This window comes from Lissotriton vulgaris, chromosome 2_1 (genome assembly GCF_964263255.1).
Source record: "Lissotriton vulgaris chromosome 2_1, aLisVul1.2, whole genome shotgun sequence".
NCBI classification, from domain to species: domain Eukaryota; kingdom Metazoa; phylum Chordata; class Amphibia; order Caudata; family Salamandridae; genus Lissotriton; species Lissotriton vulgaris.
Genome location: NC_141687.1, coordinates 1,577,161,676 through 1,577,185,644, shown reverse-complemented (window position 1 = coordinate 1,577,185,644; position 23,969 = coordinate 1,577,161,676). Strand labels below are relative to the sequence as shown.

General features: G+C 46.6%; 1 long non-coding RNA gene and 1 pseudogene across 1 annotated transcript in view; one reads left to right on the top strand and one right to left on the bottom strand.

Moving 5' to 3' along the window:
- The window catches only part of LOC147732928 (uncharacterized), a 121,331-nt gene that overhangs the window by 78,070 nt on the left and 19,292 nt on the right, over positions 1 to 23,969 (bottom strand). The gene's annotated exons all lie outside the window — the stretch shown is intronic.
- LOC147732929 (cytochrome c oxidase subunit FA4 pseudogene) lies at positions 22,409 to 22,647 on the top strand (annotated as a pseudogene).

Below are 23,969 nucleotides of genomic sequence, written 5' to 3'. Positions count from 1 at the left end.
AGAACGATTTAACGGAGACGCAGGGTCAGTGCAAGTGTTTTTGACACAAGCAATGATGCATTTTTCCAGCAAACCCCGAACATTCCCCACCAACCAGTCAAAGGTTGCGTTCGTCATTTCGTATTTAGTAGGGGACGCGGCTCAATGGGCTGTTCCGATAGTCCAGAGAAATGACCCAATGCTCCATGATTGGGACGCATTCCAAGCCGAGTTTACCAAGGTGTTCGATAGAAGAGCCGATACGTATACGGCGGATAAAGAGCTATTAGGTTTGCGTCAGGGGAATCATGATATGGTAACTTATTTGAATCATTTCAGACGACTGGTTGCCGAAACTAAATGGCCCGAAGCCAAACAAGCCTCAATCTTTCATCAGGGGTTAACTGAGGAAATGCAAGACATCATAGCCCAAATAGATCCCCAACCAGTGTCATGTGAGGATTTGATTAATTTGGTCTTACGATTAGATCATATGATAAAGAATCGTAAAGGTGGTAGCGGAACTAAGAATAGGACAATTCCCTCTTCTGTACCGGCCAAGACCCCTGACAGTTCATTATCTCACACCCCTGAGCCTATGGAAATCGGAGCTGTCCGGGCGGCCTTAACCGCTACCGAAAAGGAACAGAGGCGCAAGTTTGGTCTTTGTCTTTACTGTGGCAAAAAGGGCCATTTTGTTAGAGAATGCCCTGTCAAACCCAAGTTTTCCAAATTCCGCTTGAATAGGGGGGTGTCAACGACTACAGAGAAACCGGCGGAAAACTGAAGAGCTCCGGGGTTGAGGAAGGGGTCCCCTGGAGTCAGGTTATTATCCCTTCTATGTTAAGTACGGTAGTGGGAGCGCAACATTTGTTCATCAAGATAATATTGATGATAGGCATGATGGAGGTACATACACAAGCCATGGTGGATTCCGGGGCCACGGGCCTTTTTATGGACATGAAGGAAGCGGAAAGATTAGGCATTCCTCTGATCCCTAAAGAAGATGGTACCGATGTGTTTGCAGTAGATGGTAGGAAACTGAATACAGGACCCATAAGTTATCAGACGGCACCGACAGAGATGAGGTTTGGGTATCACAGAGAACGAGTTTCTTTCAGCATAATCAAAGCTCCGCAATATGGGGTGATACTAGGCATTCCTTGGCTGAAAAGACACAACCCTGACATCAATTGGGAAACTGACACCATAATGATGAATTCCAAACATTGCGAGGAGCATTGTTTTAGATACACACAGAGTCCCTCGTTTGCTTTGGCCTGTGGGGATCTGATAGCTACGGCAGCAGAAAAGGCAGTAACCCTTCCAGAGGTATATCAGGACTATGAAGGGGTATTCGATGAAGTACTGGCAGAAGAGCTGCCTCCACATAGGCCTTACGATTGCCAGATTGAGTTAGTTCCTGGGGCAGTGATTCCCAAGGGCAGGCTGTATGCGTTAACAGAGCCAGAAAACGCTCACTTGAGAACATATTTGGACAAACTATTGGAATTAGGGCTTATACGCCCTTCACGATCCCCGGCGGCATCTCCTTTGTTTTTCATCCCAAGGCCAATGGGGAATTAAGAGCATGTGTAGACTTTCGAGCCCTCAACGCGGTAACGATAAAGAACAGATACCCTTTGCCGTTAATCAACGTCTTATTGGAACAGGTGAAAAAGGCCAAGGTATTCACCAAGTTAGACTTAAAAGGAGCATATCATCTCGTGAGAATGAGAGCAGGGGATGAATGGAAAACAGCCTTCCAGACCAGGTATGGGTTGTTCGAATACCTGGTCATGCCTTTCGGGCTATGTAATGCCCCTGCAGCGTTCCAGTTTTTCTTAAATGACGTGTTGAGAGAAATATTGGATAGACACGTCATAGTGTATATTGATGACATACTCATCTATTCTGAGTCGGAGGACATGCACGTGCAGCATGTCAAATCTGTCCTGCATATCCTACAACAACACCATCTATATTGTAAATTGTCTAAGTGTGACTTTCACGTTACCACCGTAGAATTTCTGGGAGTAATGCTCACCCCTCAGGGACAGGAGATGGCGGAGAGAAAGATTCAAGCGGTACGAGATTGGCCGATTCCTCGAAACATCAAGGATGTTCAATGTTTCCTAGGGTTCGCCAATTTCTACAGGCGCTTTATCAATCAGTTTTCGAAAGTGGTGGCTCCCATAACCAGACTGCTGAAAAAAGACCAAAAGTTTGGGTGGGATGGGAAAGCCCAAGAAGCATTTGTAACGCTAAAAGAAGCGTTCGTGACTGCTCCGATATTGACACATCCAGATACCGAGATCCCGTTCATAGTTGAGGCAGACGCCTCAGAGGTGGCTATAGGAGCCATTCTGTCACAAAGAAATAAAACCACGGGACAATTACATCCAGTGGCTTTCATGTCTCGTAAACTGACGGGAGCAGAACTCAATTACTGCATAGCAGAAAAAGAACTCTTGGCAATCAAGAATGCATTCACAGAATGGAGACATTTTCTCATGGGGGCCAAGCACGTGGTGACGGTCTATACCGATCATCGCAATCTACAGTTTATGTCAGCAGCTAGACATCTCACCCCTCGACAACTAAGGTGGATGCTTTTCTTTTCAGAGTTTCATTTCATTATAACTTTCAGGCCTGGAGCGGACAATAGAAAGGCGGATGCCTTGTCCCGTCAATCATCCTTGAAGTCATCTGAGGTCGTGGTAGAGACCCCTATAGTGGACCCTGTCAAGGTGGTCTGTAGTATCCAACCTGATGCCTTTTTGCAGGGCATAAGGTATGGGATAAGAACGGATTCATGGAAGAGATGGTTGCAGACACATCCTGAATGGCGAGTAATACATGGCTTTCCAGTTAAGCAAGGGCGATTGCTGGTGCCCACTGAATCCTTGCGGAAACAAATGTTCTCTTGGTGTCACAAGTCTCCCAGTGCTGGACACGTGGGTGGAGAGAAGACTATGGACCTAATTCAGCGTCGCTGTTGGTGGCCAACGATCAAGGACGATATAAAGAGATGGGTGACTGAATGCGATGTTTGTGCTCGTGCCAAATCGGATCATCGTCGTCCGGCAGGGCTTCTGCAACCCATGCCTACCCCTTCTACCCCGTGGGAGCGAATATCCTTGGATTTTGTGGTAGGTCTACCCAGAGATCAGGGTTGTACAGCTGTGTTGGTAGTCATTGACTATTTGACTAAGATGGGGCATTTCATTGCTTGTCCTCAGGTACCGACGGCAGGTCAATTGGCACAACTCCTCATGATCCATGTGGTGCGTCTGCATGGCCTACCATCTATCATAGTGTCAGATAGGGGCTCTCAATTTACTGCAAGGTTCTGGAAGGCATGGTGCTCCTCTCTCCATATCGACACTGCTCTGTCCACGAGCTTCCATCCACAGACTGACGGACAGACGGAACGTCTCAACCAGACATTGAAACAGTTCTTGCGATGCTATGTGTCTCAGGGTAAGAAGAATTGGGTGGAGCACCTTTGGCTTGCGGAGGTGGCATACAATAATGCGACACATTCTGCCACAAGAGTATCGCCTTTCTATAGTACTTATGGCCATCATCCCCGGTTTCTTCCCTTTGTACAGCCTTACACTGAGGAGACGGTGCCTGAAGCCGCCAAGAGAGTGTCCCGACTCAAGTTGGTCTTGGAGCATGTACAGGACTCCCTAAGGGCATCCAAGGTGGCGTATAAGAATACGGTAGACAAACGACGTCGTCCAGGTCCTTTGTATCAAGTGGGGGATTGGGTGTGGTTGTCCACCCGGAACTTCAGGTTCAGACACTACAGCGTGTTTAACCCTCGTTACATAGGTCCATTTCGTGTGGTGCAACGCATCAACCCGGTGGCGATGAAGTTGCTGTTACCAAGACATCTACGTATCCATCCCGTTTTCCATGTGTCCCGGCTTAAGCCTGCTGCTGCGGTGATACGACGCCTCCCTCCTCCCTTGCTGGTCCCTGAAGGCCTGGAATACGAGGTGGAGGGCATTCTGGACTCGAGATGGCGGGGACGTGGACTTCGGTATCTGGTGGCCTGGAAGGGTTACGGTCCCGAGGAGAACTCGTGGGAGCCTGCATCCGGTGTTCATGCTTCTCGTCTGGTGGCTGCCTATCATCGTCGTTTCCCTGAGCGTCCCGGCCCCCTTCGGCGCTCTAGGTGAGGGGGGATGTACTGTCAGATTCTGTCGCGCCTCGACATAACTAATGGGTACGGACCGAGTAAAACTACATGTCCCAGAATGCTCAGCAGCCATAGGCGGGGTATAAAACAGACTCCACTTCCTGCAGCCGGTGTCGGATATTCTGGTTCGTGAATGCCATAGTTCCTGTCGACCGTGAAGTTTGGATCTTGTTTATCGTGAGTGAATTGCTGTGTTTCACATTTCGTTGTCCTCCGTTGGAGAGCCTTGTTTCACCGGCTATTGCGGAGGACGGTCTTTTCTACAACCTTGTTTACCTTTCGCGTGTCTCCGTTGGCGAGCCTTTTTGCTTCGGCTCTTGCGGAGGACACGTTTTCTATTTTGTTTGCCTTTCGCGTGTCTCCGTTAGCGAGCCTTTTTGCTTCGGCTATTGCGGAGGACACATTTGCTATACTCCAGTTAAAGAGAGTTTACTTTGTTTTCGTTTCCTCCGTTGGCGAGCCTATTTGCATCGGCTATTGCGGAGGAAACATTATTGGTTTGTTCGCACACGTTATATATCGTGTTACATCCTCTGTTTGAAAGCATTTTTGCTTCGGCTATTGCAGAGGAGTATTATTACTAGGTTCCATGCGGGAACGAAGAGTATTGTTTGATTGCATCTGAACAAGCAACTATTCAGGTAACATTTTGTTTTCTTTACTTTTGGGTGACGTAACCCTTGACTAGTCTGCAGGGAGATCTTGTGTACTGTCAGTTGATTTGGAACTCCTACCACGTTTTCTTCAGGGCTCTGAGGGAAAGATATAAGGGTAGGTAGTATCCTTCTTTGATCAATACAGGTTGGCTCTTAACGGGGTCTTATGGGCTGGTCCAATAGTGAGGTTTGTGTTTACAGGGGAAGACAGACACAGGCTGCTTTTACGTGTTTTCAGTGGAAGAGAAGCATCTCCTGAGTTAAACGCGGTTCGTTGTCCAGTTACAGGTACCGGACAGTATATCCAGATTGATAACCCTAGTAGTATTAATACAGTTAGGAGGAGAATAGATACCAATCAAGTATTTGTTTGTTTTCTGTCTTCACAGCTCTCCCTCCCTGCAGTCCCCTTCCTTTCCTTCCTGTTTATTATTTTGCCCTCACCTGATCCTTCTCTAGCCCACGGCTATAACAGCATTCGGGGCTTGGATAGATTTGGAGGTGGCCTACTTACACCACAAGCTGATCCTGAGGACGGAGAGGATAACATGCTGACTGTGTATCCAAATTACCATTAGATAATGTTCAAGATGAGGATGATGATGAATAGATGGTGGTGGAGGTGAAATATGTATGTATGTACGTATGTCCTATCAGGGAAGAGGATTGGAGAAAAGCGGTTGATGAAGATGCAGTGTTTACAAAAGTCAAGGGTGTTTTAAGGCGTGAGCAAGGTAGGAGGTTGCACAAGGATTGAGGTCTTTTGAGCTGATTTGGTCTGAGTTGAATGTTGTAGATGTTTGCTTAGGAGAGGTTGTAGACTAGTGGTTCCAGAGGTTTTGAGGGAAAGACTATTAAATACCATGCATGAAGGACATGGTGGCATGTCTGCCATGAAAAGGAGAATTAGAGAGGATTTCTGGTGGCCTGAGATCGATATCCAATTTGAGAGATATGTTCGTGATTGCATAGCATGTGCATTCAGTGACAAAACTCACTCTTCTCAAGAAACTACCATAGTTTCTTCACCTTCACCAAAGGGTCCCTGGGACAAAATTGCTATTGATATTTGTGGTCCATTTGATACTTTGAATGTCAGTGAAGGATTTGTCATAGTCATGGTCGATTATTTTTCTAAGTGGCTGGAGGTAGCTTTTGTGAGGGAAGTGAGGGAAGTCAAATCCCGCGGTGTCATTTCTTTTTGTGAGGATATTTTCACGAGAGAAGGCTGCCCAGCTGAGATTGTCACAGATAATTTGTTTCAGAGGAATTTGAAATATTTCTAGTCAGATGGGGTATCAAACACATCAGAATCCTTGTCTATCACCCTAGGGGTAACTGCCTTGTTGAGCACTTTAATAGGGTTCTGGTAGAGTGTGTCCAACTAGCGTGCATGAGTGGTGAGTGCTGGAAGCAGCAGATCAAGGATATGTTATGGTCATATCGCACCACCCCTCAATCGGTGACCAAGGAAACACCTTTTTCTTTACTCAAGGGCAGAATACTATGCTCTGCAGTGGTACCAGCTTGGATGAACAGAACAAGGAAATGTGACATTGATTTAAAGGGTGTACAGTGTAGAGTGGATAAATACCAGAAGGCATATTGTCAAAGGCACAATAAGAAGGTTGTGAAACCCAAGTGTCTTTTTACTGAGGGCATGTTTTTCAGAGTGTGTTTGGGTGACAAGGCAGAAAAGGTTGTTCGAAATGGTCGTGTACAAAAAAAAGTTGTTCTCGTGAAGGGTAATTGTGTGAAAGTGTCTGGTGGCAAATGGTGGACCACCAGAAAAGTAACGCCATGCACTAGTACTGAAGTGGTGGTGTCATTAAAGGTCCAGCGGGATGCTGATGCTCATGAATCTGATTCTTATTCAGGGGATGTGTCCTCATCTAGAGTCAGAATTGGTTCTGGACGTGTCAGAGTGATGCCAAAAATATATGATGATTTCATATGTTCATAATTTTAACTATATTTTTGTTCAGAAATTTCTTAAGAGGGGAGGTGTGTTATATTCTCTCATGTATTTCCATGTTATCTTTGTATTCCTATGTCATGCTTTGTAATGCCTCCTCCTTCCTAGCAACCTCTCCTCTCTGATGCTGTTCTGGAATGTGGGCTACAGAGAGAGATAGCAGTTGTTGTGGAGAGTGGCTGGTGTTTTCAGGGTTCGTTCCTGTGTACCTAATAAACTCCCTAAACCTTTTCCTAATGTGTCCTGCCTCTTCAAAACAGGTGGTAATACCTAATCCATTCTTTGACTGAAGCAGGCAATTGCATGCACACATAACAATCTCTCACATCGATAGTATTCACATATTCATACAGCAGCTTAGCATAAGCATTCACAGTGTAATCACATTTAGACAAATCTAATTGCAGACAGTGACTAGTTTGCTCTATTTAGCCTGTATCAGATCCTATTTTACCCTGTTTTGCGGCAGCAGTGGTAGGTTTGGATGTCCCATGCACCCCTACTCCCTGTTCCTCAACTTTGTGTGCGCTTACAATGGACTCAATAATGACTACAGATATCACTACGATTACTCCTACAATAAGTGTACCTATAATATATTTGTGTATACGATTTGAATTTCCAGACTCCATTTTCAATGTGGCTCTGATTGTAGCTGTAAGAGGATCAATCACAGAGTCTCTTTTTCTCCTCCTCTTATGCATCGGCAACAAAGTCTTCGAGCAACTTCTTTTTGGACCCTGGAAAGTTCTTATAACATTCTTTGGCACAGTAGTTACACAGCTTGGAAGACTTCCTTAGCCCTCTTTTTTCTTCTCAATGAAAGTCCCAATTTTATTCTTCCTCCACTCTGGCCTAGGTAATCTCCTTCAAACAATTTTTTTTACAGTTCAAAAGGTTCAATTTACATCCCTTTTGAGATCAGAGCCAATCTCCTCAATGACACACTGTAACAGTTCTGCTCTCAATGCTGTAATCTCCTGAGGAGGAGGTTTAGCTCCGAAGCTCAGAAATTCGATGGCATCCAGAATTAGAGTCCATACACCACTCAACCTCTGTAGATAAGGCACAGTCAATGATAGAATTGCATTAGCCTCAATTCCAGGAACTCTCAGCAGAAACTCAACAATCAGTTTTGAAGTCTCAGACCTGACTCCCATGGCATTGGTAACTAGAAAAGTCCACTCAGGAGAGTAATATCTCCGACACTGCACTCTTGCTCTCCTGGACCTGCTCAAACTTCCTTTGGCTTGCTCAGATTCACTCAGATCAGGCCCGTAAGATTCACTTATTGGTGCAAGAACTCTTTCAGATGCAAGTCTCAGTTTCCTTATTTTCTGTTTCAAGGGCCACGTTTTATTTACGGCATCCTTCTTCCGTGACTGCACATGACTGATTTCCACATCTGTTTCTTCTGCTGAGTTCTACTCTATACCACTCATAAAGTTACTGTCTCCCTCGGAGTGTATATCTGGATCATGTGTTGCTTGACCACTCTCAGCTTTATCTGGTGGGTATCCAGCCTCTTCAGGAACCACCTCAGCTTGGCTTTCCCTCTCCTGTGACCCCAAGTCATGGCTGGAATTACTTTTGGGAGAGGAGCTATGTTATCTAGGTACCTGTGACTCTTCGGGTATGAGAAATGTGGATCCAGTTTGGCACTCCTCAACACTTCACAATAGTTTTGGTCACCAATATCACCTGATATAGCCCACGCCAATGAGAGTTTTCCTTACATGCTTTCAAACGAGCACCCAATCCTTTGGGCTCAGGTTGGGGCAGAGGTCTTTCAAAGTCGGTGCAGTTGCTGCTTCAACCTGATGAGACATAGAACGAACCACATTAACCAATCCCTTACAGTAGTCAAGGATCAAGCCTTCTGTGATATTGATCAAAGCAGTCTGGGGCACTGTAGGCAAGCACATCACCCTTCCAATCAAAATTTCATGTGGAGATAACACAGTTGTCCTGTCTGGAATGCTCCACAAACTCCTCAGAACCAAGGGCAATGGATTCGGCCTTTAAAATTATGTTGAAGCACATGCTTTCGCTAGTCTCGCCTTAAAAGTACTATTAATTTATTCCACCATGCCAGATGCTTCTTTGGTCCATATTCAAGGCAGTACACAGCAGTTTCATGACTTTGCTGTGGAAGTGTGTTCCTCTATATAACTCCAATGTTGTTGGAAATCCAAACCTAGGCACAATCTCCCTCAGAAATAGCATTGTTACTGTAAGACTGTAAGACCAAGATGTACCTCTATCAATTACAAACAGGCATCCCAGCAAAGTCCAATTAGATCCGATTGAAAGGACCTCCTGATCTGCCAATGCAGCCTCAGTCTTGTCACAACTTTTGAGACATATTGGCCCATGTCTTGAGGTCGAGTGTGTCCAATCCGCTGTACTGCTTAATTTCTTGCAGGGGCCTCTTGTAATAGGCATGCACTAACTCTTTAGGCTCATGGGTCATTCAATCTATCTTAACCCATTCGATGTCTTGAGGAGTTATCTTAGACTGCAGCCATGTGATCACCTGTTCATTCTTCTTCATAACCAAGGGCGAAGGACCATGAGTTACAGGATCCCTCTCTGGCTCAGCTGTAGATCACTCAATAGCAATTTTGCAAGCAGTCCATAGATCACTTGAAACCACAATTTCAGAGTATTTAAGTCAATACACAACACCTTTGAGAGCTTTACAAAACGATCAATTTGTTGGTTCGACTCAGCAGGTTTCTACCCCAGCTTGGGAAAATCATTTGTGAATGCAGCTAGGTCACCCGTACGACAAGGGGCATGCATATACACTTCACTAGGCACCTCCCGTAGTGGAAATGCCTCAACTCCCAACGTTCCCCGCCTGGAGGTGGTGTTTCCACTGTCACCCTTCTCGTACTCTTCTTCTTAGACCACCTTTCCTCCCACTTATCCAGCATACTCTAAGCCCTTATTCCTACAACCAGCTCTCGAATATGTGTTTTCAATCCCGTCACTGTCTTTACCTCCAGCTCCTGGAGTTATGTCTATGGTTTCCCTATACTATTTTTCTCCAAGACAAGTCCACTCTATACCTCTGAGCTAACTCAGGCAACTTCTCATGCGCTCTTCTTAGCCTATGGGTGACATACTTTGCTACAAACAACAGGTCATCCGGTTCATTAAGCATGCATATCATTGGTAAGGTGCATGTAAATACACACTTAGCCTTGTGAATGGTTTTTGGTCAGTCGCCATCCTAAAAAATGTTTATCAATTTGCATTGTAGGATACAGCCCAATTGTCAAAGGACTTACTCTTTGCTCCAGCTGCCGTTTTCCGCTACAGGAGTAGCCCAGTTCACCACCTGAAGCCCCGCAGCGCGACTGGGAGAGGGAGGCCGCAGAGGAGGACGAGGCGCCGGCCCCAGGACTGCGAGGACCAGCATTCACCATCTCCAGCTGGTCCTCTTCCTGCGAGAGCCGCGCCCCCTTCCAGTGCCCCGCCCCCAGCGAAGCGCTATAACTTCTCGCGGCACCCGCTGCGCGGGACGCAGCCCGGGGCGAAGCCCGGGCCAAGGGCGGGCCCGTTGTTGCCCGTTAGTGCCCGGTAGAGACCGGACCGGGCCATTCCCCTTACATCGACGACCCAGGAACAAGCAAGCATGCCGCCGAAAACCAGAAGTGCCTCCAAACCTAAATCCAAGCACGCACAGGAGGTAGCACAAGTCACAGGTCCTATCGATCTATTCCTATCACGGGTTAACGAAACAATAAACCAAAGTATAGCTATAATAGAAAAGAGAGTCTCAATGGACCTTATGACCGCAAATGCTAAGCGCTCATCACTTGGCGCTATAGCGAGCGCTGCATCCCCAATCAATCTGACCTCCCAAAACAGCTCACTCCCAGTGTCTCTACTAACCACAGAACTAAACACCGTTCCTTCAGTAGTTGACCTGTCAGTCACGCACTCTGAGTCGGACCCCTCGATAACATCAGAAGACTTGGAAGTAACTCCCGATTTAGAGGGATGTCAAACTCAAGGAAATATCCAAACCATCGAAAATTTGCCCCAGCTTAGTGAGAGGGATGGGGTAACATCGGAGACCCGCCTAACACTTAGTGGAAAAACACACAGTTCATCCACGACCCATTCAAACTCCCCATCCTCCAACACCACACTGTATATTCCCGATTCTATCCTCCCACATAAGGCAATTTCTAACAACAATACATCAGAGCAATGTAAGACCTGTAGAATTACATCACAAGTGCTCACCACCACCAAAGATCTACTCTATCAATATCTAAAGCCAATCCAGCTGAGCATCAGAAACCTCGAAGCTCAACTGACAATAATATCGGCCACTCTCCTAGACACAAACACCAGGATAGACGTAAAGGGCCAGCGAACCATCTCACACCAACCAAAAAAATCAAACCAAAAACATACACAGAAAGCAGTCAATATCCCAAACGCAACATCTACAGTACAGAAGAATTCAAACCCACCGTCCACCACACCCAAACTAACTGTAAATACGCCCCATTCCCAGCAGGAGAAACCAACGCAACATAAAGCACAGCAAGCAGCAACCACAGGCAAGGTCACCGCACATACCTCATGTCCAACACAAAACGCAGATTCCAGTAGAGTCCCCCTAGAGAAACCCGATCCCCAGCCCACGAAATCACCACCTTCCCAAAAAGTATCTAAAAATACTTCGGAAACAACCCCGAAAAAATTTCCCACAGTTAGACGTCCAGTCCACCTGCCTCCCGAAGCTACTCCCTTTACAATAGTTTTAACAGGAGTACCTGAGCTAGCAGAGGACACCCCAGAAACTGCATGGTCACTTAAAAATAAGGCCATGCAGTGGCTCAGCATAAACAGACCTCTCGAATCTCACCTATCGGGAGGGATCACGTCAGCACGCAGGGTAGCTTGGATAGGAAAAACAAAGAAAACAACACGCGGTGACTGCATCATTGTAACATGCAGAGATCCCGCAACGGTAGACTACATCTGTGCCTGGCCACAACTCGAGAAAAAAGGGGGAATAGATGCCCGCCACCTTTCTTTCTTTTACCCCCCAGCGAAACAACATCACAACTTCCCACCCTGGGAATGGCATCATCACCCCAAAGCCCAGCGTAACCAGGACTCATGGCGTCAAACACCATGGAGCCAGAGGGATTACACATGTGAGTACCTAGACAGGGGGGGGCCAAGAGAAAGGTATGTCGATGGCCAGGTCCCATACTGGCAGGACAGACCTTACTCGGCATACGAAGGTTGGCAGGGCTTCCCGACCCAAAACCGATTCGAGTGCCTCGATATGGTCGATTGACCATTTATGGCCGAACCCAGTTACCACACAGTAGATGTCCTACATCACTCTGCCTCTGACAAGCATCTGATAGTTCCACCAAACTTGCATGACATTTCAGAGACACCAACGATCCATTTAAACAACCTTTTGACCCGCACTCCCCTCGTAGAACTGGCCACGAGTGGAAGACCACCCAACGAGCAAGTGTTAGCCACAGAAATCCCTACCAACCCTAACACAGTACCCGCTATCTCGATAGACAAAGAGGCCATGAGTATAGGCATAGCCTTCTGGAACGTCGCAGGTCTAACTGGAAAAATAGCATGCCCTCAATGGCTGGAAATAGCAGGCAGCCACCAAATCTTGTGCCTACAAGAGACCTGGCGTACATCCCCCCTCCACCTAGTGGGATATAAGACATTTTTTACTAAAGCAACGCCAAGCACAATGGGAAGACCAAAAGGCGGGCTCATGATCTACTTCTCAAACACCATAGCAGTCACGGTAAAGCTAACAAAAGAAACACCCATTTTTCAAATTATCCAAATTACCCACCAGACCACAGCATCGAGAAATATATTCATACTCATAAACTATTACAATAACACAGGTACTTCGGACTGCTGTACCTACCTAGACGAAATGGTGGCCCACATATCCACACTACAAAGCGCGAACTTAAACGCGACAATGAAATTCATTTGGGGAGGTGATTTCAACCATCCACTATGCCCAAGCCACAAAAGTGGAATCTGTGGCTTGCAATCGGAATCCGGAAACCCCATCCCTCACTTCTTACACACTCAAAGCGGAAATAAGTTCAACGAAACCATATTCACTCTGGACCTAGACTTCGTAAATGAACTAGTCGTCCCGCCCCAGGAATTTCTACCCACCTTCCATGGGCGAGGTTGTACGTCTACCATTGACTTTATTTTAGCCTCTAATACCTGCAAAAGATCGCTAAACAACTACAAAGTAGGGTCCAGTCCGATTAGTGACCACTATCCCCTAAGCGTGGAGCTCATCATAGAAGAAGCAGGCCCTCACAAAATAAAAACCAGCTCTCTTGACCAACAATCAATAGTAATAAAGAAGAAGAACGGGTACGCCATCAAATGGGCGAAAGTCGACCCCGAAGTTACCTCGCAAAGGATACTCGAAAAAACGTACCCCTGGCAAAGGGACTGCTTGTCCGCAGAGGCCTCCCCCGCACTAATTATTGCCTCTTTTCATAATATTCAAGGGGCAATAAGAGATGAATTATTTAAACATATGGCAAACAAACCAAAACCCCAAATAAAGAGATGGTTCAACTCAGATTGCAGAAAGGCCCTCACATCCTTAAAAGAAGCCCTTCGACAAAAACCAAGAGACGTTCAATTAATCTCACTTCGGAGGAAAATGTACAATAAAGCTAGGAAAAACCGAAGGCACCAGATAAAGAAAGATCTATGGTGCCAACTGCATGAGAGTGCACTAAAAAAGGATAGTATCACTTTTTGGCAGGTTATTAGATCACCTTTTTTAGACAATAACACCGATCCATATCATCTTGACGTAGCAGTAACTGAGAACGACTGGGTCTACCACTTTACAAAAATCTTCGGCCAGTCAACAGACATCTCTCAAATAGAAGGCGAGGACGAAGCAGAGAAAAATTTTCTCCCTATCGATCTACGCTTCACTGTTAGTGAGGTCAGAAAAGCAATTAAAGCGTCAAAAACTGGTAAGGCTCCCGGCCCTGACGGGGTACCTATGGACCTGTTCTTATACAACAGCGAATATTGGTCACTAATAATAACCCGGGTAATGACCGCAGTCACCGAAATCGGTCTCCTCCCATCATGGTCATCATCCACCCTCGTGCCAATATTTAAGAAAGGGGACCGAAATGATCCCGCGTGTTACCGGCCGATCTCCCTTCTGGACTCCACAGGTAAAATTGCAGGTCGATTACTCCTGGACCGATTACAATCTTGGGCCCAGGAAAACAACATCTTTACAGACCTGCAATATGGCTTCCAGAAGGGGCTCGGAACGGTAGAACAGGCCTTAAACCTGACCCTTCTGGCCGGAAAATACACACGCGCAAAAGAAGGAAAAATCTACCTGGTATATGTAGACCTAAGCGCGGCCTTTGACTGTGTTCAGCACGCAAAGCTGTGGGATATCATGACCAATCTTGGAGTAGACCCATCTATACTGGCCTTTCTTCGGGGTCTATACACCAACGCAGAAGGCCGAGTGCGTTACGGCATTGGTGGCGAACTATCACGTCCCTTCAAAATCACAAGAGGAGTAAGGCAAGGGTGCGTGCTGGCTCCCTTTTTATTCAATCTATACACCAACGGGATTGAAAAAGCTATGTTGGCAGGGAGTCAGGACCTCCCACAGATAGCACGCCGCCCTATACCCATCCTCCTCTACGCCGACGATTCGGTCATCCTGGCCCGAACAGCCAATCAACTCCAGCGTCAGTTGAACAAATATGTGACATTCATGGACTCTCTGGGTCTAAAAGTAAATACAAAGAAAACATTTACAATGATCATAGGACCCAAACACGGAACCCTAAAATCCATACACATAAACAATACCAAGCTGGAAAAAACATCAGTATATCCCTATCTGGGTATACTCGTAGATGACTCAATGACATGGCGTAAAGCCATCGAAGCCAGAAACCTCAATTTTTGCCGAGCAACATCAGCACTATGTGCCTTTTCCAGGAAACTTGGCAAACCAGCTCCTTCGGAACTGCTAACGCTGTATTATGCAAAATGCCACAGCGTGGCTAGCTATGGAGCAGGAATCTGGGGCCATGGAAGCATTAACCAACTACAGGTAACGGAGAACGCCTTCATCAAGTATGTTCTGGCTCTTCCCCAAAGCTCTCCGATTCTAGCATCACATCGGGAGCTAGGGATGGAATTTATGACAGACACCTTACGTTGCCAGCCCCTCATCCTATGGCACCGTATATGGTGCAATCCAGAAAGCCACATAACGCGTTCCCTCATTACCGACTGCCTCAGCCTAGTCCACTGGAGGAAAATTCCCTGGCTCAATTACATCTCCAAATTTTTCCAAGATCTTGATCGGGAGCAATATTTCTTAGATCCACCCTCAATAGAAGATATTTCAAAGAAACAACTTAAAGAACTATGCATGGGTCATCTAAGAGAACTTCGCAATCAGGCAGAGATCGTAAAAACACAAAATGGAAAGATCTGTCTATTGCAATCAGAGAAACTGATACAGCCCTACCTGACGTTTTTTCTTTCGAACTATGAAAAGTTTCTATTGACAAGGCTTCGGTTCGATCTCTTCTTCCGCTTGGTTTCATTCCCGGAACAGTATAATTGGTCTCGGGTCATGACCTGTTGTCCGTGTGACGGAGTCTCTAAACAATCAACGGTCCATGTCACACTGTTCTGCAAATTCTACAGAGTAGCCAGAAAAAAATGGATCCTTCCTCTCCTTCGCTCAAGTGGCCTTAGAAGCACATACCCAGCTCTTGCCTATCTTCAGTCACCGGCAAACCCGCACGAAGCTAAAATGATAGTGACTTTCCTAAAAAAAGCACTAAAAACTCGCAAGGGCATTGTTTTATAAATCACAACATGTGTATTTCTGTATAAACTGATGATTTTTATAAAATTGTACTTTTTATGATTATGCAAATTTTTATAATCGAATAAAAGTTTATGAAATGAAATGAAATGAATTTTTTTTTACTTAGTCATTCATCAGCACTTTCAGCGCATACATCTTTGGCATAAAGAGGAGAGTTAATAAAAAAAATCATTCACAATGTCAATAGTTCTGACTGCCCTTTGTCAGGTGTTGCCCTATAACTGCCAACAAAAAAGTTACACAGGCATAGGCCTTCATGTCCGGGAAAACACTGGGGTCTATTTATGACCCGGCTTGTGTCGCTCTTGCATCACGCCTATTTATGACACAGTTTGCGTCGTTCTTGCATCACGCAATGTGGTACAAGAGCAATGCAAAAATTAAGTCAGATTTTTGAAGCCACGCAATGCCACCTTGCATGACTCTGAAAGACTTCAAAATTCAAAAAAATGGGACTCTGCCCTGGGTGTTCACATGCAATTCTCATGGATTTTGATGCATCTCCAGATTTACAAGAACTTGTAAACCTGAGGCTGCGCCCAAATCTTACACCTTCTGAGGGGAGGTGTGACAAGGAGAAATAGCTTTATTTCTCCTCATTTCTTCCTCTTTCTACGTATGCTGCATTTTGCAACACTCATTAATGGGCCCCTTCCTGCACAAAAACAATCCTGCATGCAACGCAGGCACCCGTGTGCCATGGTGCAAGAATGGCTGTGCTATTGCTAGACTGCAAAAAGGGTGCTTGCGCAAGGGAAAGGACATTAGTGCTCTGAATTCCCTTAAATAGGGGCATTCCTGCCCTTTCCCTGCTTCCACACTGAGTCACATTGTCATAAATGAGCCCATTATATATATAAAAGTACAACCTAATATACATTTCCACGTGCCTCCCCACGCTCCCTGGTATTGTAGCACTAGACTGCTACATTGCCTGCATATTCAATTGAGCCAGATTTGTATTGTAGCGCTATATCGCATTGCCTGCATATTTAATTGAGCCAGATTTGTATTCTAGCGCTATATCGCATTCCCTGCATATTCAATTGAGCCAGATTTGTATTGTAGCGCTAGATTGCACTACCTGTTTAATAATTCGTGCCTGATTGTGCCGGTGCCTCTGCCCATATAATTGCGACTTCCCAGACTGTGCCCCAATCTCGCCTTATTTCATTTTTGTTTCTGCTGCCATTTTGTTGTTTGTTTGCCTCCCAGCCCGTCTCTCCACCCGCTGCCGCCTCCCAGCTGCTCCTCCCTCCCACAGATAGCAAAGGAACGTCCTGCCTACCTTAGCGCTGTGACCGTCCTGACTCGTGCAGAAGCGGTCGCTCCCCACGCTCCCTGGTATCGTAGCGCTAGACTGCTACATTGCCTGCATATTCAATTGAGCCAGATTTGTATTGTAGCACTAGATTGCACTACCTGTTTAATAATTCGTGCCTGATTGTGCCGGTGCCTCTGCCCATATAATTGCGACTTCCCAGACTGTGCCCCAATCTCGCCTTGTTTCGCTTTTGTTTCTGCTGCCATTTTGTTGTTTGTTTGTCTCCCAGCCCGTCTCTCCACCCCGCTCCCGCCTCCCAGCTGCTCCTCCCTCGCTCCACCCCCTCCACTATCCACTTATGTCAGAGCAGCTTACGCGCAGCTTTCACGCGCAGTGGACGCGCCCCATGTGCGCCGAAGGTGCGCCAAAGGTAAGCCCGTCTACGCCCGTCCGCGCCTGGATCGTGCCCAGCGCCAAACACCCTGGCCCCCGCAAAATCCCCTCCACCCGCATAACCTACGACGCCGCAACCCTCTCAGCACTTAACCCCGGCCGACTCCCAAACTGCTACCAAGCCGCCCGAGACACTCCCATGGACCCTTCACCTGCCACTCCTGCAAGTTCGACTGCATCAGGACCCACACCAAATCTACAAACCCCAAACAGAGCCCCGACTAACCACCTGAAGTTCATCCTGCTCAACACCCGCTCAGTCCACAGACACGCCATTGAACTTTGGAACCTACTAGACACCACACCACTGGACGTCGCCTTTCTTACAGAAACTTGGATGAACGCCTCATCAACGCCCAACATCGCCATAGCCATCCTGGACGGCTACAAGATCATCCGAAAGGACCGCATCAACCAATCAGGAGGAGGCATCGCCATCGTCCACAAGAACACCATCAGCATCATGACCAGTTCCGACGACAACCTCGCAGCCTCGGAACACCTTCCCTTCCAGATCCACACCGACCCCAAGACCACACTCAGAGGCACCCTCATCTACAGGCCTCCCGGACCCCGTACACAATTCAGCGAAGACATCACTGACTTCATCAGCCCACACGCCCTCCCCTCTGAGGATTACATTCTACTGGGAGACCTCAACTTCCACCCGGAAAAGAACAACGACAGCAACAACACCACCCTTCTGGCAACCTCGCCAATCTCGGACTCAAACAACTTGTTGACATCCCCACCCACTATGCCGAGCACACGCTCAACCCAATCTTCACCTCCAGCAAGCACATCTCCTTCAATCACACCACAGCTCTCCATTGGACGGACCACAGCTGCAATCACTTCAACTACAAAAAGACTACGACCCACAACCACCCACAACAAATTCCCCGCAGAAACTGGAACAAAATCACCACCGACCAGCTCTTCACATCGCTTCACCAAAACCCTCCTACCAAATCATCGGACCCAACCCAAGCAGCCACCAACCTCACACAATGGATCACCCACAGCGCTAACGAATTAGCACCCCTGAAAAACAATCTAATCAAGCAAGGTAGCAAAAAAGCCCCCTGGTTCAATGATGACCTTAAGAAATCCAAGAAGATCTGTCGTACCCTCGGGAAAGCCTGGCGAAAAAACCCAACCACTGACAACCTGACCACCTTCAAGAACGCCACCCGCAAACACCACCAACTGATCCGGTCCACCAAGAAATCAGCATTCAAGGATCGACTCGACAACAACGCCCACAACAACAAGGAACTATTCAACATTGTCAAAGAGTTTACCAACCACACCGCCGGCACCAACGACATCACTCCCTCCCAAGACCTTTGCGACTCTCTAGCCTCGTTCTTTCACAATAACATCGCTGACATACATACCAGCTTTGGAGACCAGTCCACCCCACCCACCTCCGAACTAAGACCCCCCTCCAACAACCTTTGCGCCTGGAACCCAATCACCACTGAAGACACCATCCGCCTGATGAACTCCATCCACTCAGGATCGCCAATCGACCCATGTCCCGACCACATCTTCAACACAGCAGACTCCATTATCGCACCCCATCTCCGAGACGTCATCAACTGCTCCCTCAACTCCGCTACCTTCCCGGAAAGCTGGAAACATGCCGAACTCAGCGCCCTCCTGAAAAAACCCACATCAGACCCCACTGAACTTAAGAACTACCACCCCATTGCGCTCCTCCCATTCCCTGCCAAAGTCATTGAGAAAACTGTCAACAGTCAGCTCGCCGCCTTCCTCGAATCCAACAAATCCCTCGACCCTTCACAGTCCGGCTTCAGAGCCAAACACAGCACCGAGACCGCCCTCATCGCAGCAACAGACGACATTCGAACTCTACTGGACAACGGAGAAACAGCTGCCCTCATCCTACTTGACCTCTCCGCAGCCTTCGACACAGTCTGTCATAACACCCTTATTCAACGCCTCAGCAACATCGGAATACAAGGAAAAGCACTGGACTGGATCATCTCGTTCCTCACCGGAAGAACCCAGTGAGTCCGCCTCGCCCCTTTCAAATCGGAAGCCACTGAAGTCATCTGCGGCGTTTCACAAGGATCATCACTCAATCCCACCCTCTTCAACGTATACATGAGTCCCCTCACATCCATCGCGCACCAACACAACCTCAACATCATCTCCTACGCAGACGGCACCCAACTGATCCTCTCCCTCACCAAAGACCCAAACACCGCCAAAACCAACCTACATGAAGGGATGAAAGAAGTGGCCGAGTGGATGAAGAAGAGCTGTTTAAAACTGAACTCGGACAAAACGGAAGTCCTCATCCTAGGATCATCCCCCTCCGCCTGGGACGACTCATGGTGGCCACCGGCCCTGGGAACCGCACCTATACCAACGGACCAGGCACGTAACCTGGGCTTCATACTGGACTCCTCCCTCTCGATGACCAGACAAGTCAACGCCGTCTCATCATCATGCTTCAACATCCTACGCATGCTCAAAAAAATCTTCTGTTGGATCCCCACCAAAACAAGAAAGACGGTCACCCATGCACTGGTCACACGCCGACTGGACTACGGAAACACCCTTTACGCTGGAACCACAGCCAAACTACAGAAAAAACTCCAACGCATCCAAAACGCCTCAGCCAGACTCATCCTAGACATCCCCCGCCAAGCTCACATTTCCGGTCACCTGAAAGACCTCCACTGGCTCCCTGTCAACAAGAGAATAACGTTCCGTCTCTTCACCCACGCACACAAAGCCCTCTACGACCTAGGACCCGAATACCTCAACACGCGCCTGTCCTTCTACACCCCCACCTGCCAACTACGATCGTACAATCAAGCCCTCGCCGCAATACCACGCATCCAAAGATCCACCATGGGGAAAAGATCCTTTTCCTACTTAGCGGCCAAGACCTAGAACTCTCTCCCCTCACACCTCCGCCTTACACAGAACCACCTCTCCTTCAGAAAACAACTAAAAACTTGGATATTCGATAAGTAAAGTACCCCCCCTCCCTCAAGCGCCTTGAGACCCTCTGGGTGAGTAGTGGGCTATACAAATTTTAAACTTGAACTTTTAAACTAGGTGCTGCCATTGGTTGCTCTAGGCCTTCCGTGTATGACCAGGTTTCAGTATTTAATTCCTTCCTTCCAGGTAGGGCCTTGTGCCCAGGAAGGGATTTGTGATTCCCGAGTGGTTGCTTGTGTATTCAGAGGACAATTTCACTGTGCCAGATAATGCAGATACACCTTGGCACCTAAGGTGGGTGTAGATGTGCGCAAGTATGTGCTACGTGCTAGCGAAGTGTGGAGGGTTAAAATAGATGGTTAAACAAAGTTTTAGCTGTGTGTCATCTGCACAGGCTAACATACTAAAAACAAAAAAGTATATTAAGTCACAAAATGGCTTAATGTCGATGTTGCCCAGGACTGCGGGCACAGCCGGACCTCAGAGAACCCTGCAACACAAAGAGATGTTGCTTGATTGATGGGTAGGTAGGGAGTGAAAATAAGTGAGTTCTGGTTGAAAAAAAAAGACAAACCAATCTAATGTTTGTCCAGCTATCCCAAAGCCTCCAAGGCATTGCGTCAACATGTCAGTTGACTGTACCATAAGCCACAGAGAGATCCGGGAGCAGATTCTGCCACATTGTTCCAAATCCTCAATAGAGCAGCTGATCGAAACATCCTACTAAAATTGATTCGGTGCTTGGTGCCAGGCAAGATGCAGCTTAGCTCCCATCTAAAAGGTTATTTTCTTGAAGATGGTTGCCAAGCAAGCCTACTAGGTATTTCTCCACGGTTGTATAGCCGGCTAAACATTTTTTATCTGGAAAAGGTCCAGTCCTGATTTTTTTGTAAGTGGGGTTACCACTCTTTCCTTAAGTTGCCCCGAAACCTGTGAGGCATTAACAACGTAATAGGTTTCCTTACTAGAGGAAGAAGGACTTTAAGAAAGGGTATAAGACAGGGGCCATCATGAGAGCCTGATTTGATGCTAGATAGGATTACATTGACTTTAATGAGGCTGATATGGGCTCGTTCGGAAAAGGTGACTAGGATAATATATCATATCTCCCTGATGGATATAGTCGTGCTGCGTGGCTGTCCCTTGACCTCCTCTAGATCTCAATGATTGTAGTAGAAAAGAAATCAAATAGACAATCACAGAGCATATGGGAAGCAGGCACTTCTCTGTTGAAAAAAAGGCATAATGTATTCGCAATCTTGAAAAGTTCTTTGGGGATATAAATGAACAATGCAACTGGGAGGCTATGAAGTTATCCTTGGCTAAGGGAGGATAAACAAAACCACCTCCCCACCTAGCACAATCTGCTTTAATGCTGACATCACGATGTGCGTCTCATCAGCCAGAAGCCTTTGTGCTCTCTTCAGTCCAATCACGTATTTAGAATGTTCCATCACTACCACTGGTAATGCAGCAAGATGTCAAGCATTTTACTGGAAAGATCTGCCCATATATCCTTTTCCATGCAGCCAAAGACTAAATCTGTTAGCTATCCTTCTACCTTCCAGGGCTCTCCCATTGGATCTCACTTCCGCCAACTATTTGTGAAAGCTCCTCGTTGAAAGATTTCAATACAGTTCTGGAGAAATATCCATTGAAGATCAAAGAAAGTAACTGACCACTACAGTGCAAAACCTCAAATATTGATGCTACTGGATTATTAACGCAGTAAGTTGTTTATTTCTCTTTGTTGTCACAGACTTGCACATAATTCACATGCCATTTTACAAGTGTAACTTATAATAAGGCAGACAAGATATCCGTCATGTTTGTGACAGGCACCCATCCACCAAACCCTAAATCGTTCACCAAGTTCTAGCACACCAGAGGTCTTACTTTTTTACGATGAACACAGGGAGACCCGATAACCTCCACCATGTTTGGTACCATGCTGGACCATGCTAAGAAGCTTTATCCCTCTGTTTGCCTTTGTTGGACTTGGGGCTGTTGGTTCAGGTATGTCTGCCTTCGTGTGACAATGAAAATACCTGATGTCTCCTGGAAAAGAAGAATAACCCAGAACCTTGGAGCAAAAACAACCCCACCTACCAGTACAATTTTTACTCGGAGACCATCGATTACAAGAAACTGAAGAAGGAAGGACCTGACTATTAAGGGACAAACCTCACCCCCGTGATGTGTACAGAAGAATGATGCTCTTCCACAAGCCGATTAACCTAAAGTCCAAATATTGGTTTCTGTTGTGTCGTGATTGGTTAATTGATGTACATTGAATTTGCATTGAATTCTCACACAGTGGCAACTACTACTCATTCCATGATTGGCCCAATCTGGTCTGTTAACTATCCCATCTGTACACTTTATGCAAGGTACCCTTACTGTTCCTATGTACAACATTTTTGTTGGTAATGTTAATGTGACTGATCAATAAATGAATAAAAAAAAGGCAGTGCTGTTGATGAGAAGGCTACGGAGAAGTCTTCCTCTTCCATCCTCTGCCTGACACGCACTGCCAGGGGCAAATAGGTTTCATAGCAGCGCCTTGAATCACACACCTCCTGCACTGCAAAGGTAAGGAGGGCACTGCAGTTGGCCCAAACCCTCACACCAGGCTTTCTACTGCCTGCGATATACCGGTTATGTGTGATATAAGCTTTTGTAGCTGCAGTTCATGTTCTACCTGTTCTGCCTATGAGGTAAGGTTACAAATGCTGCCACTTCTGTGGTGCATGTCTGTTCGGTGTTTGAGGAAAAACTTGAACTGGTGCATACTTTGGTGTTCCTGTTCATTGTTGGTGAATCTATTGCCTTTGTGGGGAGCTCTGCGTTGCAGAGAACTCTGTCTAGGGGAGAATACATTCCAATATGTTCTCTTTCTTTTTTTTGGACATGAAATTAGTTTTCCCCGAGGAAAAACCCCTTCCCCTATAAGCCCACGAAATTTGGTGGTGATTCATTCTCCTTCCCATCCTGGAAAGGAGATTTATGTCAACGTTGGACTGAAGGAATTACACAACCTTCTTCAGGCTGGAAAGGAGAATAACAGTAGTTTGTGAGTGGCCATAAATATACTTGTTTGCGGACCCTCGAAAACTTCCAAGGCTAACTATTCCTTGCATGCCACCCTGTGAGTGAGGTTTGCGGGTGCAGAGATGTCTAAACCCGTAAAAGGGCTTAAACAGGTGTACCGTAGTTATGATCTTCCCATCTGGATGATCTTCCCCGTACAATCTGCGCATGCGTGTTTCACCACGCACGTGAATTCGAGTAACTAAGTCACAAATGTGTTTATAGCTGAACTTGCCTTTAGGAGTATGCCCTATTGGAGCTGCGTGATTCTGGACCAAAACAGACTGTAGTTTTTTTTTTAGACTTACAGGTTATTCACCATGGTGGATTAGACATCCTTTCAATGCCATCTATTTGGGGAAAAAGGAACAAGATTTGTAGTGAAAGCTTTCTCGGCTTGTGCTTTC